The following is a 26,056-nucleotide window of genomic DNA, read 5'->3' as shown; positions in this document are numbered from 1 at the left end:
GTGCAGATTTCTCCTTCTCTTTCCCTCTGCGCCGTCCAATCAACATTTGCTAATTGAAAAGACCTTAAAATAGAATTGAAGCCAATAAAGGAAGTACGAGATGGAACATGACAATAAGCATTTGGTCCATTTGACTGAGTGCCCATCGATTGACTGCACAACAAAATATTGAGAACGTACAAATCAAAAAGAAAATGCTCACAAAAGATACCCTACAGATGGACTTTTATTATTGGCAAATGTTGATGTGGATACTTGCGAATATTGTAAAGGATTCGAAAAGAATTATACAAGAAAAAATTGAATTTTATCAAAACATAATGGGAATTTTTAGATATTTCAAAGAGATGGATAAAATAGTTATTCTTCACTTAAACCAAATTTTAATAATAAATAATATAAGCATTCTAATGTGAACCACATCCTTATGGGTGAGTTAATTTATCTACTTATTTAATCAAATGCCCATGCTACTCTTTTCAACATTTATGCGTCCAGGGTATTTACAAAAAATAAAAACAATCGTAAATTTAAAGCTCGTTGACGACAATTAAAATGCTTTGGTGTCGCACAGTTAATTTCCAAACAATTAAAATAAAACATAAAATATGTATGCTAAACGACTTTCCACTAAAAAACGCATAAACATCATGCAGTAAATTATGATGACAAAAACGCATAGAAAATTCCATAAAGTATATTAGAAATGAGGGCGTTGCACTGGAAGATACCCTGCAGTTGGCCTATATAATTTTAATAAGAAACACAAGAGCAGCAATAACAGTTAACTTTTAAGTAAAGTGCGACTATCGAGAGTTTAATTTTATCGATAGTAATTTCTATAAGATATTATGTATTACAGGGTATATCCAATAAAATTCATGGTTTGTTAGGCCCAAGTCGAGCAAGTTTTCGAAATATTAATCGCCGCAACTTATCAGTAAGCTAAATATGATTCGGCGACCCGCCTTATGCTCAGGTTCAAGCTCAGACAGCCAGGAAATTTATGGCGTCATTTATGGGCGATAAGAGCTCAAAAATATTCGAAATTTTCAAATCTACAGCGGAACCAACCACAAACCACACGCGCACATCGTTTGGCAACTCATTTAAATTGAAATTACATATTTCATTTGAGAATTGTGTAAATATTTTTGAAATGGTAACAAATCAAGTGTCGAAAATATTAATAATATCAATACAAATGACTGAGCAAAATGATCGTCGCCTCGTTTAGCTTAAAAATATGTTAAGATATTCAATGCACAATAAATTCAAATGTGTTCAATGGCATATCAAAGCCTTTGCTTATCGATTTTTAATCTAGCCCCTTACTCTTTCCGTAAAGGTCTCCAAAACTATGTTCGCTTTAACGGATTTCGGCGATATTTAATCAATTTACTAATGAGATTTTGCCTTCCGTATTTTATGTTTTTCTAGTTTCAGTTAACAATTTATTTATTTATGACCATCCAATCGAAAACTCCAGATCTTAATCCTTTGAATTTATACGTACTTTCATAAATTCTCTATTGCTGCTCTTAAATAACTTTCTCTGATCCCATTCGATTCTTATATTACTATTATTATCGAATTTACATCCCGCATACCGCAAATGAAATAAAGCATTGTAAAAAGTATGTAAGAGATCCCCCATGAAGCCACAAATGGATATTTACATATTAATTGCGTTACGAAGATTTCGTTTAAATTACAATTTATTGTAGTTTAACTAATTTATCAATTTGCCTTTATATAAAATGCGATGCGTGCCAATGAAATAAATAAGTTTTAACAGCTCCTACTGTAACATTGTAAATAAATGGGCTCTGCTTCGACTTTATGCAAATCTCTATGCTTTCAATTCGTAATTTATGAAACAACAACAACAACAGCAGCAACATCATAATATTTATATTTAACAATTCCACCTGCTGTGGCCCTAATGATCTCAGCTTCGAAAACCCAAAAATTAAATATTCCAAACACGCCGCATGCCAAAAACCACAAACTAAGCGCGCTCTACTTGAATATACTCTGTATACCAATGTAGTTTAAAGGTATATTAGCATTTGAAAAGGGGCCTGAATTCAATACATCTATAGCTTGAAATACCCTATTCAATTGTGCGTATAGAGTATAGCAAGCACATTGAATTGGAAATGGAAACTCGCGCAAATCGGTTACAGAAGTTTCTTGAAAGCAACATAAAATTTAGATCGCACTTTTGCCATTTTAGGAGCTCCATCAATTTACAACTTTTGCGCTGAATTAAAAACAAAAAAATAAACAACACTCAAAAGCATTTTTTATTTCAGTTGAATCGTTCTTTATTTAGACAGATTAATGAGTGCCTCGGCTCTGTCTCTGTCTCTGTCTCTAGCTGTGGTGTCATTTCATGCTTTTCAGTTGTCAAATTAAAGCCTATGCAATGATCAGACAGACTGGGTGCTCTTAATAGCCTTCAGCTGACAGCGTGCGTTTAGTTATGACGGACACTGTGTGCAAATTAGTGCTATTATATTGGACATGCTTTAGTGTAAGAATCAACAGCCTACATTTTCAATAAATGTTTTTGAGCAGACAAAGAGAAAGGATCTAAAAGAGATGATGGAGATTGTAGATGATCTTGTTAAGCTAGCAGACATTTCTAAACGGGTTTCATTCAACTGAATTCCAAAACGGTTTTAATTAATTGTTTATATAATAAACTCGAACGATCTACAATTTTTATAACACCAGACATCGGGTTAACCGGTCAAGCAGATGTTTTCTTACATGGACATTGTGGACTTACGAGTACTTGCTTTAATGGGTTGTGTGTTTCTTTTTCTTAGTTTTTTTTTTGTTGTTGTGTTTTTTGTAGCATGTTGTTGTACTCGTAGTTGTTAAAAGTTGTGTGAAAACAAGTTGCTTTTATTTGTTGCGAAGAATTGCCCAAGCCTCGGGACCACACACCGAGTGTGTTGGTTTAGGATCTTTTTTAGGAGCGAAAATCGTAGAGTCATAAAGGTAAATAGAAACTTGGCTAAAGTAAAAGCTGCAAAGCCACAGCACAGCAGACACAGCCAAAAAGAAAAACAACATTCGAATTGGGGGAATTGTGGTATGACGAGCTCTCTGATCCAGAAGCCACAAAAGTTCCAAAATGAAATAATATTCATATTTACATAAATTTCAATTGGCGCGCCTTCTTCTGCTTCCTTCCTTCGTCTCTGCTAACTCGTTTAATGTCTTCATTTCAACTTAATTTCCACTCGGTTTCTTCTGTGTTTTTTCTGTTTTTCTCTCTTCACTGTGGGTGTTGCGAGTCACACAAATTTATGGGCGACAGTGAAAGCCATAGAAATATGAGGCATACGAAATGCCTGACATATAAATCAAGTTGTATGTCCCATTGCAACGCACCCTTTTTCCTTTTATGCTCTTTGTTATTTGATTGCCCCCTTCCAAAATGAAAAGGATTAAATGCTCACAGAGTGACCCCCAAAAATGATGATAGTGTGCTTGTGTGTGGTCTTTCCCCAATAAAAGACATAATAACATCATAAAAAAAACTTGTTTCCTTTTATCACGAAATTCCATTGAATTCGTATGCGCTTGCGAAAGTTCAACGAACAATTGAGAAAATTAAATTACCACTACTGAAATAAGATATGGAAAATATAGCCATAAATTAAGACAGTCTAGCGTAACAAATTGCTATTTATTTATTGCAGACAGCAGCTCAAATATCGCCTGAAATATGTGACAACCAATTGGATATACATTATTGTAAACGTTTTATAGATTGCACTATCAATAGTTTGGAATTTTCTTAAGATATTTCGCAGTCTGCAAAATATATGCATTAGAATCGCTATAACAAATATGAATTGTTAAAAAATCTGTGAACTTCGTCTACAAATATCACACATCATTGAATCTTCGCATATTGTTAATTTACTCACTAAGCTGGCAAAACAAAACAAAATACTTGGCTAAAATATCAGATAACTAAAAAAAACTATGCGCGACCATTTAGCGTTATGACAAAAGCCAACAACAAAAGGTCATTAAGCAAATTTACATAAATCAAAATTATGTTAGAAACTATGTAAAAATTAAGTAAAAAAAAAAAACTCAGACAATAGAAATCGATCGACGCCAAAAGGCATTGAATCTGAGGCATTTGTAGAATATTATGTTTAAATAGCAAAATCAATAGATTCGTTTAAAGGATGGAAGGGGAAAATGAGGGTGTGTTGAGTGCTTACTGAGAATCTACAGAAAAAAACTGAAGGTGTCGATAATTTATTATTATTATTAGCATCGCATTGTTGACTTCCATTGTCTGGGCTCGGCTGCTGATCGCTTGACTGAGTGCTTCAAGCTCCTCCTCTTCAATATCTAAGGTCTTGGCTTAAATAAACTATATTTAAAGCCATCAGGTTTAATGAATAAATAAATATGACAGCAGACCACTCAATCATATGAGGTGTGATTAAAATAAGATACAAATTTATGTCGATGCACTTGTTGAGATACATTTGTATCTAAAAAGTTTTTAATAAACAAAATTTCTACATTCAACTTGGCATTTTCATTCAAATAATACCAATTACATTATTTTATTTATTTTAGATATCAAAAATCAAACCAAAATTCTGCTAAATTTCTGGCTGTTCATGCAAAATGTCGCGCGCCCAACAATGTTCGAATATATCTGAAGAAGTTATGGAATATCTTTTTGATCAGAAGATCCGAGAACGCGATTTAATTGCCGAAAAAGATGAGATCAAGCAGCGTATGAACAAAATCGAAGAACAATTGGCTTTGCTACACAATCGTGACGGCGAGCAAACCTGCGTGATAGCCATCAATAATCTGTACGAGCTGAGCACTGTGAGATTGGTCCGAGAGTCACTGTTGGCCAATCTGACGGCCCTAATGCCACCGTATCTGAGGTTGCATCGCAAGCTGCTGCGCTTGCAGCGCCACATCCGAGAGGATCACAGTGTGTTGTATGCGAGTTTGATCACAGAAATGTGATGTGCAATAGTCTTGTATTAAATACACTTGAGTAGAAAAGCCAATATATTTATCTATATTTTTTGATACCCTCTATATATAGGGTAGAAATCTATCTATCTATTATTATTATTATTATTCTATTATTATTATCTACTACCCCATAAAGTATTCTTCATTACCATCAACAGCTGACCAGATATAGCCTTGGTTTGAAGATCTGATATATTTTGTAGTCTATGGTATTTTTTGAGTTATATAAATTAAAGTCTTTGGTATGTTTTAGCATTGATTCGATATATTAATGCGGTATATTTTAACCAAAATACCGCACAGTCATATCAACTATAGCCTTGGGTATGTTTTAGCATTGTTCCGGTATATTAATGCGGTATATTTTAACGAAAATACCTCACTGTTTCCCCTTTTTTACTACAGGTATCTCATATTCGAGCACACTTGACTTATGCTTTCTTGTTATTTTTTAGTTAAATTTCAACTGAAACATACAGTAGTTTGTTCACCTTATAACTTATAATTCCCTACCGGGTAAAACAACATCCCACGACAATTTTAAGCTACATTTCGTCCGAATTTCAATGAAATTTCGTTTATTTTGTTGAGTTGGCGGTGAAAAGGCGTCGTCTGCCATGTCCAACTTGTCATAATTAAATGTGTAATATTTGTCTTCCCTTTCGACACCTTTTTACTCTACCTCCACTCGCAGTACGCTTTCCTACGTGTGTTGCCAGCCCATAGAGTCATCTGCTCAACGAGCCGTGAGCTGCGCACGCGCTCACAACACCAACTGATGATGGTTGCGTGGTGGGGGCAATGTGATTGTCGAGGAGGGGAGGAGTGGACGTGTAAATTGTAAAAATCATGCACATTTCATCAGGTACAGCTTTGGGTCTATTCCCCTTTTCCTCAATTCCAACTCGAATGCAACACGGAACGCGTTTGAGTTTGCGTTCGCGTTCCGCTTGCCTCGTTTCAAAAGCGAAAAGTGCGTCGTCGGCTTTTTGTGGCCCATTGTAGTGCTTCCCCCCGAAGCTTTATGCGTTTTTAACTTTCGTTTCTATGGCTTTTTTCCTCCTCATATGCTCTTTGTTTTGCTTTTTATGGCTGTGCACTATAATTCACCGCTTGTGATTTTGGATGCTGGCACGTGCCCTCTACCTGAACATTTGGTTTGAACTTCGCTGTAATTCCAGATAACATAATCTCTATATCGGATGAATCGAAGGGCACATACATACATGTGTAGAAAAAGTGATCGAAAGACAAAGGGGAAAACTAGGTAAATGATCGAAAGTGCAGATTACGAACTGATCGCGATCTTATGTACTTTAATTTTTCTGATATTTTTAATTATTTCATCAAGTATTTGAATTAATCACCAGTCTATGGAAATCTTCAATATATCGCACTTAACTTCTTACAACACACTACTTAATGGCTAGTCAAATGTGTAGATTAAGTTAATCCATAATCCGATTACAGTTGGTTTTAAAGCTCTTTAATTGTTTCAACAAATATTTCAATTAATCACAAAATCATCTATGGAAACTACTTCGGTTGCATTTCCAATTCGCTCTCATATTTGTACGCATTTATGAGTATTTTCCACTGATTTAAAACCCCATCAGTTTTAGCTGATCGGTCAATTGTTGAGTTCGAGACGATTGTCGATTGTCGATTGTTGTATTTGCCTTTTGTGCTGGGCCATTCAAAATCAAAACCCTTGGCTCGTGTTCCAAGTTGTTAACAAGTCTGATTAATGGGCTCGATTAGCATAAGTAAACATTAAGTAAATTGTGTATGAAATACGCTTTACGACACACAAACACAACAGCGAATCGTGATTCAATATTAGATTTACAATATTGCGATATGGCGTCAGACAACAGAGTTACTGAGAATTTCGAACAAGTGCACAAAAGGAGTTGAAACTGTGTGTCTACTACGTTAATTAAAAAGCTAAACACAAATTTGCATACAAGCCACAAAATTGGCCTCAAAATTGAGTTTGTCTGCGAAAATTGTGTGTGAGGCTAGCCAGAGGCCAATTTGGGGTTTTCAAACTGTTGTCACTGTCAACTGTCAGTTGGCAAAAGAAACCCAGACACATAAATACTACTCCAAAAGATTTCTTAAATTGCTTGGAAAATTCCGCCACACAAGATTAGCTGACAAAGTCTACCTATGGCATTATTTATCTCAGACAATAAAATATGATAATGTTGGGTTTTGTATTAGAAAGTTGAGTTGCGAACTTGTTGAAATAAATATAAAACTAAAGCCATAAAATTAGTGATTGATATCATCTCGCCAATGTTATTGATAATAATATATCTTAATACTCTCGATCAAGATAAACAAAATTCAAGACATTAATGTGGTTTTGGTTAGAAAGTTCTGCTTTGATCATGTGGCGATCTCCAAAATGGAAGTTCAATGACATAGAACACGTTGAATGGTAGCAAATAAAAGGTATAAAACTCACCTGTCTATATAGACTCATTCATTAGTTAAGTAGGTGTTGCGATATTTTTCAGAAATTGAAAGCTAAAAAGGAGAAGACGAAAGAAAATCGAAATATTAAACATGTTGATTAATAGCATTTACCTAATCCGACTTACAATATACCAAAAAAAAAAACAACATATGGACGGAATAATTAAGTAGACTGTTTTATTGGCTAGCATTAATCAAAGACCCAGGCACACAGCCAGAATCAAGACGATCGAGGGCCTTTCGAACGTGTGCCACTTGCCGATCGCCCCCATAGATGTGCGGCTATAATACAATGTATAATGTGAACACGATCCCACACATAGTATAACGATTGCTATGATAGCAGCCGCAATGGTGTCATTTTGATATGCGATGTGCTGCCAACGCCGAAACGATGCGACGCCCCCATGCCACGATCCATAGTTGGCCTAATCTCTGTCTTAGCCAAGTCAAGTCTCTTCTGGCAAAAAGCTCTCGAAGCTCTCTACAAGAGTTCGTGTAAGGCGTGCGTTTAAACTCATTAATACAGCCACTACGATGCGATCTGATCCATGCTGATAGGCTCTGTCCTCGATTTATGTATATATCCAACGCGCACAGTGGGCCCCATAAGCAATCGCGATTTGAATAAAGTTTGTGCAAATTTTAGCAGCAAATCCTATGGCAATATTTTAAGCTTTGTTAAAAGCTTATTAACTACTTTGCAGTAGTTGGCAACGCTTGAAGCTCATCAATTGCTTTGCATTAGTTGCCAACATTTTAATTTTGTCAGTTTAGTGCTAAATTTACATAGATGGAATGCATCTTCTTAATTTGAAATACTTTCCATTTTAGGTAAAAGCTTAAAATATTGAAAACTGTATAGCTCACGCCCACTGTGCTCCAGCAGCGATGTGCAACGTGTGCCTGAACAGCGCCTCCAAAATTGTAACCCCAGGGTCTGCGTTGGTGTTGCTGTTGTTTTGGAGGTGCAGTTGCTGTTGCTGTTGCTTTTGGTGGCCAGCAAAGTCAGATTTTAAACGGATTTATGCATCGGCTGCCAGATTTCATACAAATTTCCTAAAGGGTTTCGTTTTTCACTCGTTCCAGCAGCGGTTGCTGTTGTTGTTGTTGCTGCTGCATAATATTGCGTGGGCCAAGCCATTGGAGCTTTTCATTTCGATGCAAGCGGCTGCTGCAGCCATAAATTGTTGATGTTGTTGCTGTGCTTGTTGTAGTTGTAGTTGTTGTATTTGTTGCATGTGGTTTGTGGTTATTTTTTGTTGGCAGTCGTGAAAGTTGCGTAAATCGCGTGAAGCAGTAGAAGAAAAGTTCAATACTTTTCAAAATAATTGTAGAAAGTTTTTTATTTTTATTTTATAACCCCCCTTTTGCGTTCCCTTGCTCTCAAGTGCTTATGCAATGCGAGAGTAAACATAAACAATGTATACAATATATGTATATTGTGTATATGAACTGAGATTTTGCCTTTGAGGCGTGGATTTTGATTGAAACTTAATTGTCTATCAATTGTGCTTTATAGAGTTTAATAGACACTGACACGATATTAATAGGATGAAATATTGAGTGAGCAGGCTTTGTGTTGTGTTAAAAACGTATAACAGTTGTCACAAGCATGTAGTATAACATCAAAAGGGTGTATAACAAAATGAAATTCGAGAGTTATCTCATTTGTACCACAAAAAAAAAAAAGGATTACAACTGAAAGTAACTGCTTCTCAGCAAAGTTGATTAATCAACGCAGGAAGCTCGATCATTTTGTATAAAAATGTACTCGTAATGTGGCACAATAATTTCATATTTTCTCGGTTGCGACGACGATAATAAATATGTACAATGGATAATAACACCTCTTGCCATATTGCCAGATCCCATTGGGCCACTGTGTGTAATACATCAAGACATTATGCGCCATGGAGACCAAGTGTCGCTGCTTGACCCACATACCAAGTATGTAAGATTTAAGTAGAAACCAGGCGTCCGGCCAACTCCCCAAATGAAACTTGAGAGCGACTGAAATCAAAATATCTACACACATACTACACTATACACTACGTTACGATGCGAAATGGCAAAAAGAAAATCACGGATCAACTGCACTGTACAAAAGTCTGACTTGCAGACTGACTGACTGACATAAGCGGAGCGTGGTGTTGCCAAAAAGGAAACCAGTCGGCGACTTTATGATGGGAACCAGCGAAAGAAAAAACAACATTTTGAAAATCGAAAACTGTGTTGACGTCCGCTACAGAAGCAATTAGGCGACTCTTATCAACGTCGTTCAGTTTCGCAAATAAATCTCAGCGACCTACTACTGTACCGTTCCATACGTACCTACATAAGCATCACCGTGAAGTTAAAGTATGCAAAATCACCAACTAATATCAACTACAACGAATAATGTATACACTTACTGTATACTCACACAGTTAATGCGCTTTTTAGAGCAGTTTTATTTTACTTTAAAATGAACTACTTATTTGAAAGAATTGAATAAAGTTCTATTATTCTGCAATATTTTTGTAAAAATAATTATATTTGCTTTAAAAACTTTCCGTTACATAGTGTAAAAGCTCGTTAAGAATTTAATGCGCTTTGGACAGCTTTAAGCTGTATAACATAGAAAGCATTTTATAAGAATTCCAAGTTCTTTTCACAATAAAGAAACACTTTGTATCAATAGGGTAAAGAGAATACGATCAGTGCAAAAGTAACGTATATAAAAACATCAACTGTGCATTGCCTTTAAACGACCTTCGCCATTTCGAGTTGCCTTTAAAAGTATTTCTCTGTTGTTGTTGTCGTTGTCTTCTTTAACATTGTACAAAACTTGTGTATATATAAATTGTTTGTTGTTGTTTTTGTTGCCATTGCCACGGATGCATAAAACATGTTACCGATCGGTTTTGGAGTCGCCTTCGCCTTCGCCTTCAGGTAAACGTAAAAAAAACGTAAACATCGAACCTCTTGCGTGCTCATCCGTTTGGCAACATGAAATTTCCGTCAAGTCCCCAGCAGAAACTTGGCAACGCCGCCTCAAGTGGCGTGATCTCTCATATGTGAGAGTGTGTGTGTGTGTGTGTGTGTACGTGTGAAGTGGAGACGGCCATTTGAAGGTCGCACAATGTTTTTCAGTTTGGGGGGAGCGGCTGGGCGAACAGAAAGCGCGCCAAAAAGCAGAACCTGTAGCTCTCGATGTTGCTGTTGCCAAAGATCGAGTTCAATTTTCAGTTGCACCTAATGATCCACGGAGATTTATGGCAAGGTGTTTTCGGATCTAAGCCATGTTTGGGTCTTATGATTTACGGCCTTCAAAGCGCTCGAAGCTTATTGGAAATTTCCTTTTTGATTGATGTTCTATCATTGTTCGCGGAATTTTCAACAGAAATTGTTGAAACTGAATAGATTAAAGATATTATTTATCGCAGACAGCATAAAAGCGGAGTGTAACTGTAGATTGTTTCTATTTTGATTTCTCATTTAGGGAATTCCAATTCCAATTTGCAAAGAATTCGAGTTGATAACTATATTCGTTGAAATTGGGTGCGTGAAATTAGCTTATGTTTGCTAATTGATACGAAAAAGAAATATAATGATGATTATACTATAAAAAATAATACAAAAAACATAAACACGATACAACTAAAAGAAAATTCACTCTTAAAAATACACTGTAAATACCTCGCAATCTTCTCTTTTTTACAATTCTCTTTTTTGTACTTTAAAATGAGAGTAACCCTGAGAATTTACAGTAAATCTGCCTACACAACAGCTTTTTCAAGAACATTTCGAGTACTTTCGAGTATTTTACCTTCTAAATTGAGTTCAAAATGTGCTGTTATGTTTTTACTTGAGCAGCTCCAGTTGGGGCCTAAGACAATGTGAAAACAAAGGTCATGACATGTCAGGCAAAAATAACAACAACAAAACAGAGTTGAACAACATAGTTAAAACATGTGTAAAATGCGCAATTACATAAGCAGAAAATAGTTAAATCACCTCAGCACTTAACGTAATTTACATGAGTATCTTGAGACCTTAGGAAAACAATAAAATGTCTACACACAAAGTGCAAATTCATTTGCATATTAAGACTCTCTGGCATATCTAATTGCGTGGGTGAGGCTATTAACAATTACTCCATATAAATACGTATTGTTTGTGTGAGTTATCGGTCGGGGAGAATTAAACAATCATTGCTAGTTCCATCTCAAATTCCGTTGTAAAACTATCGATCTCTATTACAGCTCACGATAATTATCGTGAAACAACACGCAACCATCACTAGCCGCAAATGAAGGGCTCACATTGAATGGTGTTAAAATGTTGTACGCGTTTCGATTAACAAATAGCGACTACCAAAAAAACAAAAAAATATTAGTCTATGTGGGCTACCGCTAGACAAGTGAATGACCATGATCGCCGCTGGGCCATAAATTTGTGGAGAGCGCCATGTTGTTGTCGGTCGTTTTTATCAATATGAACAGCCGTCGTGGATGCAAATTGACAAGCGCGACTTTGGCTTTGTAACTGAACTCAAGTGAAAATGATTGCAGTTGAAAAGCGAAGGCGAAACCAGATACGCCTTCAATCGTTCGATCAGCTGAGCAGAAGAGAAGAGAAGAGCAGCAAAGAAGACAAGAAGTAGGAGACGAAGGAGGAGCACTGCGATGAAACCACTCGAATCACGTCTGGCCGCTTGTCAAGGGGGCAACCAAGTGCAAAGGCGTCAGTTTGCATTCGATGAATTCCAATCACACGCATATCACTTGCCACTTCAAACAAATAAATAACTAACTATCCACAAGTAACTGACGAGTGATCGACATAACTCGATTATTCGAATGAGTACTCCACATTATATATTTTAAATGAAGCGATCAATGAGTTTATCTCTTTAAAACTATAATTTAAATATTTCTAAAAAATTGTATATTTATATAGATGTGAAGATGATTCTTTCTTTTGCAGTATTCAGTATATAACAATTAAATTTATAGATTGTAAAAAAAACTGACTGATTGCCAGCTTTCAAATTATCTATTCTTGAATATTACTATGTAAAATAGTTATAATAAGTGAGATGTTATATGTATTATTGTTTCCATTAGCATTTCATTTACTATTCAATATCTATAAATATTATTATTATTAATTGTTATTTGTAGGTATAAGCTATTAGTTGAAACCAGATTCTATCTAATAAGCCACCAATTGAAGCGTCGTGATTTAAAGTATATATCTTGCATTTCCTGGAACACAACCATTTTTATGGCTAGGCAAACACGCTCCTCAAGTAGTTCCCAACTATATACATAAGTAGTTATAAAAGAGTACTGCGCTAATAAAATTGTAATACACATGTCTAAAACTCGAAGACAGTGCTGGGATCTATGTCAGCAAGTTCTTCGGCTATTAAAATCCATTTGTTGACTCAGCCTTGAGCTCTGACTGAGTGTTGCTGTCGATGTTGCTTTTGTGGTACACAAAGCTGTTCATTCATTCAATAATTGAAAGTTGCACATAGATTGGGAATATACTATTGTATATGTATATACTATTTATATAGCACTGTGAGTACATAAGAGTATATAGCAGGAAGTGCAGCGTATGGTAGCAACATTTGCTCTTGTTGTTTTTTGTGCAAACAAATGTAGCTGGAGGCACACATTGAGGCATGCTGCCGGATGATTTAGTAGGCGTTGCAACATGCGCCATATGCATGCAGCATGCCCATCCACATCCACATTCACAGTGCGCAGCCACTTAAAATTTAAAAGGCTGCCACAAAAAGCAGCAGCAACAACACGATACACACTCAACTGTTTTTGCCTTGATGCGCAGCAAAGTTTTCGCGCCTGCTTTCAATCGCGTTGCTTAAGGTTTCCTTCTGATGTGGGCAGTCGTCAATGTCCCCTCCCTCCTCATGCGTGCCACATGCAGGCTCCGTTCAGCCTCATTGGGGGCAACGCATGCGCAATTTACGCGCCGGCTGCGCTGGCAATAAATTCATAAAAATCATTAAGCAGAATTTAAAATCCAAAAGACTTTTCTGCACATGTGTGCAACCCAAGGGGCATGCAAAGGGACAAAGCTGATGCGAGGCAAGTTGTCGCATTAATTTCAAGCTTAAGCACAGGATTCAAACCATAAATGCAATCTTAAGCGCACCGCAAACTCATAAATTGAACTCAATCCGAAGCCAGCTTAATGCAGTCCAAAGAGATGAAGATGCAACCAGGTGCAGTCATCATACATTTGATACGAGTGTATGGCTTGATGTGGGGGATAGAAGACGTTAGAATACCAAGAAATAATATCATGACATTTATTTATTGTTGTGGCTGCTGGTGATGCTGTGATGGGTTTATTGAAAGCCAGACAAGCTGCAAGTCACATATTACTCGCTAGCATAAAGTGACCAACAAGATAATAAAGACGATTAGGCATATTTACTATTATATTCATCAGTAAATCAAAGTGTAAATGTGCAAAGTGAACTTGGATAACAACGATTTAAGGGCAATTAGTAGTTAAAAGAAAGCACAAAGTAATACTTTCAAGTAATTAAAGCAAAAAAGAATGTTCCGAATTCAAGATAATTATTCTCGATTATTAAATGCTTATTTTCAAATAGATTATTTTAACCAAAATCATGAGTTATCCTTTCAAATTAAAAAATATGTATTTTTAAATAGATTATTTGAACTATGTTCATTAGCTATTCTTTCAACACAAGCAGAACATTGCATTGAATTTGAGAAAAAACAAAGGAGTGGAATTCTAACACTTTTGAAGACATTCTCATTGCGTCAGCTAAAGTAATTTGCTTGTACAACAATCTTTCAGTACTGAACATTAAGATCTCATCATAAAATACAGTGTGCAAAATGTTCATTGAACTATGCCACAAACGAGTAATAAACTAAAGATATAAGTCAATGCTATAAATAAATATGTCTGCTCTGGCAGCGTTATGGCCGAAACTGGCCGAGAAACAACAAAAAAAAAAAAAAAAAAAAAACAAAGCGGAAAACAAAAGCAATCAACAACACAAAAATTTTGCATGCTGCGCATGAACTCCAAGAAGACACAACAAATGACACCACAAAACTGAAAAGAACCGAACCGAAGCGAAGCGAAAACAAAAAAAAAAAAAATAATAATTTTAGCTACGTTTCGTGCATGTTTTGTGGAATACTCTTCCTTAAGGGTTTTGTTAGTTTTTTGATAGATCAAAAATTTTCTAAAATCAAATTTAATATTACTTGCATAGAAAGATGTATAACGTACATAGTTAAAAGAAGATCAAGCTCAAAAACGTTTTAAAGATATTACATATTTTTAAAGTTTTATGTTAAAAGTCTTTATTATTTTACTACAATGATAACAACAAAGCGTATTAAGGGATCGTTTTCTTTAACTTTCTTCATGTTTTTCGGAATCGGTCGCGAGGCGTCAACAGCATATTTTGTTTATATTTCTTGACAGACAAATAAACGAAGTATGCCGCGGAGGGTGTGGCAAATATGCGCAGATTGCAGATACAGATACAGATACAACTAGGGAACCAGATATACGAAGATATTAAAGATCCAAGATACAGTGTTATATGTGGTACTCTCGCACTCGTGCTCATTTCTGTTATGCATATTCATATTATGCGGCATATGAGCATATGGCAAATTTATGTGACATTCGCATTGGAAATTAACAGCGGACTGTTTTAAATTAATGTTGACACTTGTTGGCTTTGCATGTCTCTCGCTTTACTGCTGCAAATAACTCATTAGAAACTCCAGGCGACTGAAAGCCGGCTCAAGGTTAAACCTTAAAGGGGGACTTTAACGCTTCGGCTAACCCCCAGTAAAAGAAAAAAAAACCTCAGACGTCTTGCAGTCTATTCTCTTTTCATGTTTTTTTTCCAACGTATTTTTTGTTGCTTGCTTTTAACTCTTTTTTTTGCTTTGTAAAACAGCAGCCTCTGTGTGTCCAAACAAAAGCGAATCTCATTGTTGATAAATCTTTTCAACTCGCCCCCCTCCTTCGCCATCATCCAATTGAAGAGGACTTTGCTTGCTCTTGGACTTATCGACATGTCTCTATCTCTCTCTTTATTCCCGCAGCTGTGTCGCATGTTTGAGGTTGTTCTGTAATTTGCTTATGTTCATAAGTTTAATATTCAACAAGTTTTATGAAAGTCTTTATACTCTAACTTGGTTCTTTCCTTATTTATACGACTATTAAAAGCTGGAATACTCCTTTGTAGATATAGAAATAAACAATTTATTAAATAAATAAATTTAAATTTAATAATATTTCAATATCTTCCCAACTCTAAGATGCATAAAATAAATCTGGAAATCCAATAAAATTGTTTCCTGACCTTTATCCAGCTTATCGAATTTACTTTTGAGGTAAATTGAAGTTGCTTGATCCTAACTTTCTTTGGCCACAGTCGCTTCCTAATGCCTAATGCCAATCTGGCTGAAGTCATAACACGCATTACTCATCTGGCCATAAGTAAGTATCTCTTCTCTGGCTCTCTGACGGGTTAACATTACAGCACTTGAGTTAAAGCAGGCTTTATGCCGACTCTAGCCATGGCTTAAGTAGCAAACGATCATCGTCTGGCTTTACCCAACACTCCTTCGCTCCTCCGCCCGCTCTTTTCTTCATGGACCACATGTGGTGTTTGTTGTGCACACCAACCAAACATACACACACACTCACACAGACATACACGATCTACTATATCAATGCGGTTTTCACCGCATGTTCTGGCAAATGTTTGCCATTTGACAACAGCAGCCCGCGTTGTGTTTTCTCCAATCTTCGTTGGCCGATCTTCGGTTTTTGTGGATTCGGTTTCGGTTGCGGGCTGGCTCTCTTGCCACAACATTTCTATTATTTATACCAGTTCAACATTCAGCATCGAGCATCAACGCAGAGCTCATCCAGTTTTTCACACTTTCCATCTGGCCGCTGGCTGTGGAAGTGTGCGGCTCTTGTAGCAATTAAAAATAATTTGTTTGTCTTGTTTTGTGTCAAAACTCATGAAAATACATCATAATAATAATATTATTAAAGGAGCAACTCTACCATAAGGATGTTGTTGTTGTTGTTGCTTGCTTGTGTTTCATTTCGTGATACAAGCGGAGATTAAGTTAAGTTGACCCCAAGACAAGCTTCGCTTCGCACTGATCTCTCTGACTACATCCCATTAAATGTGCGCTTTATACCGCACTGAGGGAAAAGGGTGAGCGAGAGGTTAGGTTTTTATTATTTTTTTATATTTGTCGTATTTTTAATAGTCTCATGATAGCTATCTTCTAACTTTCGTGGAGTTTTCCTCACATAATTTGTTCACAGCATCATTTCAAATATTTAGAAACGAAGTCTGAAACTTTGATTTTGTGTAATAATCAAAAAATTGTAGAGACTCATTTTAATTATATTTCTTTCAAGTCAAAATTGAATGATTATTATATTTAAAACTCTTTCTTCAATGTCTTTCATTCGCGATAGGTTATTTTTTTATTCTTTACGTATTTTTATTAGCTTCTTCTTTCGTGAAGTTTTCCTAACATAATTTGTTCACAGCATAATTTTAAACATAAGTCTAAAAATGTAACATTATATGGTAATCTCAACATTTAAGGAATTCATTTTATTTATTATTTTTCTTTCATATCAAAATTGAAAGAACAAAAATGTCCATATTATTTTTAGTATTATTATTTTGTAGAGTTTGTTTTTCAATTTTAATTATTTTGGTTTCTTCTTTCCTAACATAATATGTTCTCAACATCACTTTAAATAATAATAACTTGTTCAGAAATATTATGTTTCACAATAATCTAAATATATTAAGAATTTATTTATTTACAAAAAGTTATTTAATTAATTTGAAATATTATTCTCCTTATTCTTCATTTGCTAGTATTATTATTTTCAAGAGCTTGATTCAATGTCTTTCAATCGCTTTTTTCATGCATATTTTATAAGCACGCTTTACAAAATAAATAACTTGTTAAACCTATGTCAATTCTATCCAGTTCGACTTCTTTCAGATGTATGTTATCTATATTACAGCTGTCATACACTTGACTTAGGAACTGCCCCATAGACATGAAACTTCCGAGAGCTGAGGCCTTGAGAGCTTTTGTTAACTGGTTATTAGCTGCGTTATTTGCGTATTGCCAGCGACCGATTCAAGTAGCACTTGAAAATGCTGCAAAATGTAAACCTTTTTGCTCAGTTCAGTTCACGACTTGGCTCAACTCAACTCAACTCGACTCGACTCGACTTGGCTCGACTCGGATTTTGATTGAAAGGCAAATAAGCTGCCGTTTCAAAGAAACACAAAAAAAAGGGGTTGGAGATGGTATGGGAGTAGAGACATATATACACAGAGTATGTATAATGAAAATCCATCTTGATGACGATGACAGCAGCGACAATAACAACAACAACAAATAGACACGAAGCGCATAAATCATTTGCGTGGACAGAAATGCAAATCTTAGCCAGATTAAAACAAAAGCAAAAACAATGCCACATGAAAGACTCGTAAGCATCAAGCGCGACTCAAGACGGCGAAAAATTAAAACCTAAACCTGTCAAATCCACGCTATCGTGAAGATAAGACCCGTCCGACTTCAACGTCTATCGGCTATCGTATATGGCATAGGATGCACAGTGGAACAGTGGAATAATAAAACGGAAATACCAAACGTTGCTTTAGCGAAAGTAATCAAAAATATTAATCTGAAATTCTTAAAAATATTACATTTTTTTTATTAAAACCAGATTTAATTGAAAATCAAATTTGTTAATCTCTCAATCAGTCTTGAAGGTATATTTTTTATTCATTATTTTTAAAGAGTATTTACGATCAATTTAAAAATAGTCCTTGAAATATACATTTTGCTCATTATTTTTATAGAGTATTTACGATCAATAAATTACTTTAAAATTCACGTTTAAATATTTTCCGAAGGATTCTTCAACTCTTTATCAACTTTTTTATATTCTCATTGGCAATGCTTTTATGATTTGTTCATTCAGTTATTTCCACTGTGCATTGTCCACATCTCAATGAATGCGTTCCGACTGACCGACAGATGCGGGGAACTGTGTGAATATTTGTTTTAATTAAATGCCAATCGATGTACGTAATTGCGGCACATTAGGCAGCAAAAATACAACAACAACAACAACAGCGACTGCCATACAAAAAGTATAAAATATCGTATAACTAAAATGCCAGACGTAAGTATTATCTGCTCAAATTGAAATCGAAGCTGACATTAATTGACCAACCTGATAAGCTGGCAGCTGAAAGTCGTTTTCAAGCATCTAACTAAATATGTTATGTGCTCGTATGTGAAACTGTAGGCTTGAGATACACGTACTCTCATATCGTATCTGGTCAATAAAAGGCAACAAAATAGGATTCGAGTGGTGCTCTAAGTGAAGCCCACATTCTTTAGAGTCAACATCAAGTGGTTGTTATTCGACAGATTGATACCCTGTAGGTAGTGGAGTTAGAATAAAAAGAATAAAACAGTACTCAAATTATAAATGTATCTTCAAATTGAAAACTACAATTTTGCATTTAGTAAAACTCACAAACTTACATACTTTCTAATTTTAATTTGCAATTTCTCATGTTAAACTCCATTCTATCTGATAACTTCAACTTTAATCTTCCTTATCCATATCAAATTCATTCTTTCCGCTTCAACATTCCAATTCTCGCTTCAATTTGAATCTCCAACTTTAATTATCAACTTGTACAAATCTTCAGCTTCAATCGGCAATTTTAATCACCAACTTCAATATTAAAAAAAAAACTATCTTTTAAAATTTATTTCGGTCTTCTACTTCAACATTGAATTATTGCTTCTATTTTTTTTATCTTTAACTTTAATCTGCAACCACATTAAATTTATATTTTTACCGCTTCTTATTCTTCCATCTTTAACCTCAATCCGCAAACTTGAATTGTCAACTTCAGTATTCAAAATGTATCTTCTATTCTGACAAACCATTTAAATTTGTTGCTTCGTTTTTTAACCATTCCATTATCAACTTTAGGCCGCCAACTTTAATAGTCAACTTCGATCTTCAAATTCTATCTTCAGCATCGATCTTCAGCTTTACGCTTCAACTTTTAATTTCAACCTCAATTTTCAATTTCCAATTGCAATTTCAACGTCAGACTGAAACCTGTTGATAGATCTAAAACAGGCAGCTGACGCAAATTATCATTCAATGTAAATGTTAATAACAATAAACAAAACAGACCGAAAAGTGTTTTCATATCAATAATTATATTAATTACTGTAATTACAATACCTACAATTATCGAGTATTATGGCGAACCAATAGAAAAAACAATAGAAATACGAAAAGACCTTGACGTCAACGTTAGCCAACTTGCACTTTTGGCCAATAATTTTTGGCTTAAAGCAACAAAAACACATTTACGATTTTTGCATTCAGTTAACAAATTTTGATTTTATTATGTTATTCTTTGCAAAAGCCAATGAAGGTCAGGAAATTAGGCGAATACTTTGTATCGTAAGTTTTGGATATGGTAATTGCGATTTGTTGATTTAGGCCCAATGAAATATCAGCCCCAGGGCTGTAGGCCAAGAAATGTTGGTAAAGGTCAATGATACGGTTTGGCTTCAAGTATTTCCTATTGGGCGTCGCTGAATACTTAATGAGCACTCACGAGCTGTATATCTACAACATGACCACAGAGTGGCTTAATTAAGGCTAAAGGTCATTAAGTGAAGGATTTGCTTGAGATCATTTGGAGATCAGTCAAACGTCTTTAACAACACTAGTTTCTGGACTCATTAACAACACAAAAGTGGTAGCCAAGTCAAAAAAAAGACCTGCTCTATTGTCTTTCTGTCAATTAAACATATGCACAATATCCGTCAGTCTGTCTGTCTGCCTGAAAATGACTTTATCTAAGAAGTTAGTATAGCTAGAGAACGGAAATTTTAAATAGTTGTTTGGATACATTAGATATTCTTCTAGATTGTTTTTAATTGAAGGTATCATATGGAAAGCTAAAGTAAAGTGCTACCCGTTCTCAATGAAGGCAAAGCAGTAAGGTATTGTTATTTAAATAGACTAATTTTGTATACCGAAAAATACTGAAATGCATTTTTGGTATATTATTAAAGCGAGTACTATAACGGATTTAAGAAGAGTTTTCATACTCCTGCATAATATTTCTTCAATTCACTATAGCTAGAGTATTAAAATTTCAATTAGTTGAACAGGTGTTTAGATATTCATCTACATTGTTTTAAATCAAAAGTAGCATGTCGCCTTCACTCGCAAATTACAAAAATGAGTTTTATTACTCGTAAATAATGTTCTTACAATAATATATACATATATCACTCATATGTCTCTCTCTCCCGCTGTTCAGCTGCATTCTTTTATCTGCCGAAAAATACCATGTCAATTGTGAGGCATGCCCCATTGAACGCCCCCACGCATTGCATACCGCGCTGTTGTTTGTTGTGTGTTGTTGGTCTGTTAATTAATGATCGTTTCGTGCTGCATTGCAAATTAATCAAAATCATTAATTAATTGACAAAATGGCATATTGAATAGTGTGCACTTTACGGCTTACAACAATTTATTATCAGATGCAAATCGCTGTCGCCAACGTGCAAATTGTCTAGTCAACTAATGCCACCGGGTATGCCCGCACCACGACTCAATTTGTGAGTGTGTGGGTAGCTCACAGATCTAGAAGGTCGCTCTGTGTGTGGGGTAAGAGATACCAAATTGCTGAGAATGGGCCATTAGGCTTTGTTCTCCACTGTACCAAGAACAATTGAATTGATTTATGCACGAAACTCAATAAAAATTTATAGAGTATTCAATGTTTATTTTTATTACTCCAATATTTATTTTACTTGTATTATTTATTATTATTTACATTACTTTGTTTTTATTTTATTTATACCACGTACACAGCGATAATCACGATGCTGCTGCAGATCATCATCGTTTATCTCAGCATGCGATCATGGCGTGCAATTAGAAAATTTATCGATTTTCCAATAGTTTCCGTTCATGTATAAAATCTATCATCTCCTCAACTGCCACTCGAATCCATCTCTCTCTTTCTCTCTCTTCATCCTGCTATCTGTCTGCTAAAGCGAGTGCATGCAACATTTCATGCAAGAATTCTCAAACCTGAGTTCGTGCTCTTGGCCAGATGCACTCATTAATGCATAATTGTACACAATTAACTGTGTGGACCAAAGCGATCGATAGAGGGGAGAGAAAAATCGAAGCTAATGCCAATGGAAATTGCCAATCATTGTGGGGAGAGAATTGCAACAATTTGCCCGAAAACCAAAACCAAAAACCGCAACAAACTTCGATCTAGATGCAGACACAAAGTTGCTTGCTTTGCTTTGCTTTGCTTGTAATCGATACAAGTACGAATACGTGTATCTCTGAGTACGTTTTGTGTTTTGGTAAGTGGGTACCAGGGAGTACACTCCAACTGTACACTCAACAAGTACTCGTACTTGTACTCGTACTCGTATTCATACTCATACCCGTACTCATACTCGTACTTGTATTTGCTCTGGTTTTCTTTTCATGTCGCCACACAAAATGCAACGCGTGAGCGATTTTCCTCAACGAACGTTGTTTGTTTAAACTTTTAACGCTTTTCAGCTTGACTTGATTTTGGGGCGTTCGCCACAAGAAAAAAAAACAAAATATATATAGAAAAAAATTGGAAAAAAATAACAACAACATTAGCTGCAAAATGACGTTGAACTCGTTTTCCCACGTTGGAAATTCTTCAATTTGCATGCCACAAATGCGCAATCACAACTGACACCTTTTCAGCAATAGATACACGTACTACACTCACTTCAGATACATTTTTTCTTTTTCGTTTGGTGTTGAAATTCCGCAGAAATGTCGAGTGTATCAACACCTTTTTGTTTATTATTTGTTTTTTATGCAAATTTCTCCACTGTAATGTGAGAAACGCACATTTGAAATGAAGATATCACCCATTAGATGCACATATCATTTCAAATTGATACAAATCGAGCCAAGTCTGTTAAACGATGCCAAAGAGATCATTTATTATTCTTTACTTTACTTTTCCGCATATCTCAGGATCTGTTTATAATATAAAGCTGAAATTTGGTATATAAAATGCTGATATGCAAGCATTAATATATTGAAACCTAATATAAGCACAGAGTCAAGCTATCAATTTCTCTTTTGTATCCCACGTTCCCGAAAAAAAGTGCTTACTTACACTATGTGCGACTCATTGAATAACCAGCAAATATACGACATCATTAAAACAACAACTGAAAACCTTATTTTTTCCTATTTTTGCTTAGATAGACATGCCTAAGCCGCATCCAAAATAAAGATTGGCAAAATGTGCTACGAATGCTATAAATAGAGAAAACAAGTAAAGACATTCACAAATCAAAAAGCTGTGTGACAAATGTCAAGCTAAAAAACAATGCAAAAAAAAACAAACAAAACAAAAAACTGACAAAAAAATTGACACAGATTTCAAGCATCGCATCCCATTGTGAATTTATTAAATACTCTCGTAGTTTTGTGAATGAAAGAAAATTATGTTTGTAGTAATTTCTTTGTAGAGTTGTTATATAACATTTTGATGATTTCGAATGATGATTTTTAATGTTTCTCTAATTGGCTAAAACACAAATCTTACATTTTGTTTCAAATACAAAATGTGTGTTTATGTTTAATTTGTGTTCGAACTTGTTCAACGGGTTCCCCCATCTGGTAAATGGTAACTGGTAACGCCCCACAAAAGCCCTCGCGTGCTTCTCTTTCCGGTCGAAAACAAAATCCGTGTCAAAAGTATTTTCAAAGTCAAGAGACTCGAAAACCGGATCTAGTAAAACTCATGAATATTTAAAACACTTTTTTTTTTAGATTTTTCGTTTTTTTTTTTTTGTTTTTAATTTTATACAAATTCAAACGCGCTACTTAATTACAGCGATGTGAGTTAGCGTAGGCAATGTGGATGGATCTCCTAGCCAGGGGTTCAGTCAACTCGAAAATACATTAATCCGTAGATAAACATAGCAAAACAACAAACTCAACTCCAAACACAGTATCTCTGACATTATGATAAATGCGATGCGGCTCATTAAATCAAACCGAAATTATTTTTGCCATTTTTTAGTTGTTGTTGTCGTGCCATTATTATTACGACTATTATTATTATTATTTTATATGAGTGAGAGTGACCGTGAATAGTTTATGCTTTTTTAATTGCTACCTCTAGTGTCGTGTGGCAAAAAGCGGAAAAAATTATGATGTATGTTAATTAGTCTTTTCTTTGCCAAAAACAAAAACTATCATAATTAAGTTGTACCTTACATTTCCACAGAAAACTTAACCGCAAATACAAGATTTATTATCATCTGTGCTATATATAGACATGTAGGATTGTTAATGATCTATAATACTTATTAATGAGCTCGTTCGGAAGGTCAATTCGCCAATATTTAACAAATATAGGTCACTTGGTTTTATTTTTTGCATATGCTAAAATAATAATAGGATTACTGTTAGCTAACTCTGATATATTTAACCGAAAACTGGCTCGAATATGCGCTCATAAATCTGCAGAGATATCTCTAATTAAGATTGAGATAGTTGCGGTTTAGCTTTTGTCATACAAGTAAACAGCGACTTAATGCTTAGTCTGTATCTTTTATACGAAGGACAGTGAACTAGAGATCATTATGAAATAAGAAATAATTTGCATATATATTGAAAACTTTAAATTTTGAAATTTAGGTATTTATATTTTTTTGAAAAAGAACTAATTGCCAAGAAAGGTACCATAGATTATAAGCTATCAGTTTTTATATTATAGTTGAAAAACGTTGGTATATTATCATTTACAATTTCTTTTCTTTCTAAAGTTAATAAAAGGTTTTTCATTTATTTTCAATTTGTTGGCAAAATCTTTGAAAAGCCATAAAAATAAATATAAAAATTGACGAAGTATTTTATAGTGAATTTTTCTTTTCCTATACATCTAATTACCTGTAAGTTTTCTTTAAATACTCTTGGTTTTTTTTTAAATACTTTTTACAGGGTATTTTCAAGTCTAAGTCAGTCATCGATCAAGTGCGTGTTCTGCAGCACATTTCAATTGATAGTCGGCACAACTTGCTGCATAACATTGGCGAAAATGCATTCATCAGCATAATTAAGTCGTCAATAGCTGCTGTCTGAGCGGAGTGGACAATTTATGTCATTAGCAAATGAACGAGCAACGACTGCGACTTCAACTGCGACTTTGACTGCAACTCCGGCTTCGCTGTTGAGTTGAAGAGCGATGAATTTATCGAGTACATGTTAAACCATGGCATAGCTTGCCGAACTGTACGATAGCATATCACACTATACTTGGGCATTACATAACCTGCAACAATATGTACCGTTAAGCGACTCGTTAATGAGCGCTACCTCGTTGCACCTCTCTCTACTACTCTGTGTCTTCATCAGCATCATTCAACGCACGTAAGCGGCAGAAGAAGACAAGACACGAGACAAGACAAGACAAGACCCAGAAGCACGAAGAAATGTGTGCATATTAAGATAAGAATGCAATGGTCAGACTCCGACAACCGCGAATGCAACTGCAACAGCAACTGCAGTTGGAGATCAGAGCTTGACAGTGGCCGCCAAAAGTTGGCGGCCAAGGAAAGGCAAGGAATGCCAATGAAGTTTCAGTTTCGGGCCATGTACAACATGCACTCGACTTGCAACTGGTCTGGTCGTCTGTTAGATTCTATGTTATTGAGGGGGGATTCTCTAGGCTTTTGTCTGAGCCGTCAGTCTGGTTTTTCCTCTTCTTCTTGATTTCTTTTCTTTTCTTGCAGCATCGCCTTAAGCTCTGAAATGGGTCAATTTAGTGACAAGCGAGGCAACGCTTTTTTTTCATTGTACAATTTCTTAGTAGGATTGAACTACATGACAAACACTCGAAAAAATTCCTGAATCATAGGAAATTCTTAACCATATAGTATAGTGCATGTTTTGTTCGAATAAACAATACCAAATACTTAGTTAATCACTTGTTTTTATCGAACAAACATTCATTCAACTTGAAAACATTTCCAGGAAATACTTTGCGAACATATTATCGAAAACTGCATACATACATATATTTCCCGATTCAAGTGCACATTATTCAAAATACGTATACTACTTATTGCTTGCTTACAATCTAGAATTTTGGGAAAGAACACAATATGAACTTGTCACCACGTTTCGAAAAGATAAACGAAAGCCACAAAACATTCGTACAAATAATCATATCGTAAGCACAGATTTATGCTAGATACCAGAGCTAATGCATAGGTGAAACTTGGTGGGCGTGCACTTAACATATTTTCTACATAGATCCACCCACAATGGAGTCGGCCATATGCATAGCTTTGCACTCGGA

The 26,056-nt window shown here is 35.3% G+C and overlaps 1 protein-coding gene across 1 annotated transcript in view; it reads right to left on the bottom strand.

The window, feature by feature from the left end:
- Nucleotides 1-26,056, bottom strand: part of LOC117568072 (semaphorin-5B) — a 43,698-nt gene that overhangs the window by 16,458 nt on the left and 1,184 nt on the right. Inside the window, exon 2 of the mRNA XM_034248432.2 lies at nucleotides 7,517-7,578. The gene's annotated coding sequence lies outside the window, so the exon portion shown is untranslated. The remainder of the gene's footprint in view (nucleotides 1-7,516; nucleotides 7,579-26,056) is intronic.

Source organism: Drosophila albomicans, chromosome 3 (genome assembly GCF_009650485.2).
Source record: "Drosophila albomicans strain 15112-1751.03 chromosome 3, ASM965048v2, whole genome shotgun sequence".
NCBI lineage: Eukaryota > Metazoa > Arthropoda > Insecta > Diptera > Drosophilidae > Drosophila > Drosophila albomicans.
Note: the sequence above shows the minus strand (reverse complement) of the source record. Positions and strands in the feature narration are given on the sequence as shown.